General features: G+C 40.9%; 1 protein-coding gene across 2 annotated transcripts in view; it reads right to left on the bottom strand.

Annotated features, from left to right (window-relative positions):
* The window catches only part of LOC109911567 (hyaluronan and proteoglycan link protein 3-like), a 28653-nt gene extending 26778 nt beyond the window's left edge, over positions 1–1875 (bottom strand). For both annotated transcript variants that reach the window (XM_048616108.1, XM_048616109.1), the window contains exon 1: positions 1703–1875. The gene's annotated coding sequence lies outside the window, so the exon portion shown is untranslated. The remainder of the gene's footprint in view (positions 1–1702) is intronic.
* Positions 1876–2723: the final 848 nt, after the last annotated feature.

The raw sequence follows: 2723 nt of genomic DNA, 5'->3' as shown, positions 1-2723 counted from the left end.
GTGGAGCTGGAGGAACACAGCAGGCCAGGCAGCATCAGAGGAGCAGGAAAGCTGACGTTTCAAGTCGTGACGCTTCTTGGGTCAGCATTCTAAAGGTCAGCTTTCCTGCTCCTCTGATGCTGGCTGGCCTGCTGTGCTCCTCCAGCTCCACACTGTGTTACCTCTGACTCCAGCATCGGTAGTTCTTACTATCTCTAAGGCTGGATTGTGTGCTTGGCCCCTGAGGCCATTATCATGAAATTGTGAAGCTCCCCAGTGTCACTATAGCCTTAAACACCTCGAGCTCGCAGAACAACTCTAAATGCTAAACAGGTTGATCCAACAGCTTTCAAATTAAAGCTATAACCTCAGGGTTATAACATTTTGAAATTGGTATTTATTTACACTAGACACTACTACATTTTATATAATAGTTTAGTTATGTGAAACATTAAGCTATTTCACAATAATTTGCCTGTTTATTTTCAAGCAATAATTATTATTTGTTTTCTTGTTCCAAATTTGAGAAAATTACTTCATAGTAACTGCTGTCAACTTGTACTTCAACCAAACATGGTATATCAATGAAAATATTTACACTGATTCTTAGCTTTATTTGACGGAAAAGTTCAGAACCAAACAGAAATACTGCAGTTGGGAGGAAACAGCAAAGTCTGAATCAAAATTAAACCAGCGAAAATAACCCCAGACCTGACAAAAAAAATGCATTAAAATAACATGCACCTGAGTGCATCTGGAGGGCGTGTCTAAGTTTTGGTGCGGTAACCAATTTGATATGTGTTGTGAGGTTTTATTTCTTGGATCATCCCCCTGCTGTTCTCTGTCTTGTCTCCGAGGCGCCTGCAGCTGCAGACTACAGACACGACCAGCAGAGGACGCTACAGACAGCCTTTTCCTTCTCAAAACTTCTTCCGAAAAAGTTTGGGAATTTTTCCGGAGTTTCAAAAACATCAGAACTCCACTTCCGCACGAAACTCTCTCTCTCGACCGCACCGCAAACCAACCATGAACACGGGCATTTTGTCGATAGTGTGGTTGAATCTACATTTCAACTTCAAGTTCATCATAAATTCTCACAGAAACAATAAAAGAAATAGAGAGAAATCTGCTTTTTTTCAACAAAAAGAAAAATGCATCTGATTGAAATATTGCAATAAAATGTGCTGCATCCACATTGACCTACATCGTTTTGGTTGTCAGAAATGTGTAAAAATACATTTTCTTCTTTGTTCCTTAATTGACAAAGACTCGATAACGAATGTTACCAGAAGAACATTTCTTTTGTAAATTTTAGGGGTTTTTTTTTGAAATAGGTACTGGAAAATATTTTAATTTTCCTGTTCGTTTACACATTATAAACAACGAGGTTACAGTTGGTATTTTTGTACAGGTAACTCATTATAATTGGGACCTGGCTCCTTGTTTAATGTTTCACAGCACCCACCACACATCCAGCCCCCTCCCAACCCATCCAAACTCACGTAGATTCCTTGTTTATCTTCTCAACCCTCTCTCATCTTCCCAACAAAAGGGCAATTATTTCAGCCCCCTCCCCACACAAATATTGCATTTTTTTGTGGAGCAAACTTTGAAAGAAAACTTGCAAATTTCTCCCCCCTTAAAATCCGAACAGAACTGAATTCATATTAACATGAACCATTACATTTTTTTAAAAAAAAATGCATTGCAATATTGCACAAACCTGTCTCTTTAAATCCAGAGATTCTTGTTGCTTAGAAAGTCGAATAATTTCCCTTCGCTTCAGGTTAACTTCCTGCAAGATAACGTTTACCCTTTTGCTGGACGCTGCTGTCTCTTTGTATCACAAGCTTGTAATAAATCTTTGGCACTTAATAACTGTACTATATAAGAAAACCCGGGGTTGGGTGGGGGGGTGTGCAGTTAGAGAACGTCAGCAGCCAGTTCAATGACGCTTCGTCCTTAAAGCAGCCCACCAGCCCCTACAGACCAGCCGGACACAGGCCGTCACACCCCTTACGGTATGTTTTTGTAAAAGGAGAGTTGCTATTGAATGAGGCACGTCTGCCTGCCCGCTGTAGGGGGTTAGTCTGTACTAACAGAGTGAGGGTCAATGGAATTCAGACTATTCAATAGTAATGTGCAGTCCTCAACACCTCCAAGTCATCAAAAAGCTACCTGAGTCTGAATTGAACCGGGAACTAAAGCTTGGTGTATTTTAAGATCAGTCAAGGCTCTTTCTGTTAAAAAAAAGGTCTTTGTGTGGAAGATGTTTGGCATTAGATCAATAAACAGGGGAGCTGTTCACTTAAACTCTTTCTGTTGCTCTCTGTCTGCAATTATCCATACATCTACTTGGCTCTATTTATATTTCATTTATTTTTTCTGTCTTTAATGAACACAAACCGCATTTTTTTATTCAATCTGGTCGTTTTTCATCTTGCTCATTTTGCAGCCCACAGATTCATAATCAACGCACCGAGTTTAAAAAAAACAAAATTAAATTTATAGCCTCTCTCGGTTCACCAAAGTAAACATTCCCCCAAAACGTCCCACAGGCGAGTGCATTGTTTGAATCAGTGACACCTCCCCAATAAAAACCCAGAGACTGTCACAGGCAGAGACACCCAAACCCACCACCCAAACCATCCCCATGTCCCACAGTGACCCTCACCCCCACACTCTGTCCCACAGTGATCCTCACCCCAACTCCCTATCCCACAGTGACCCTCACCCCCACATCC

Source organism: Rhincodon typus, chromosome 33 (assembly GCF_021869965.1).
Source record: "Rhincodon typus isolate 14 chromosome 33, sRhiTyp1.1, whole genome shotgun sequence".
Lineage (NCBI taxonomy): Eukaryota > Metazoa > Chordata > Chondrichthyes > Orectolobiformes > Rhincodontidae > Rhincodon > Rhincodon typus.
Note: the sequence above shows the minus strand (reverse complement) of the source record. Positions and strands in the feature narration are given on the sequence as shown.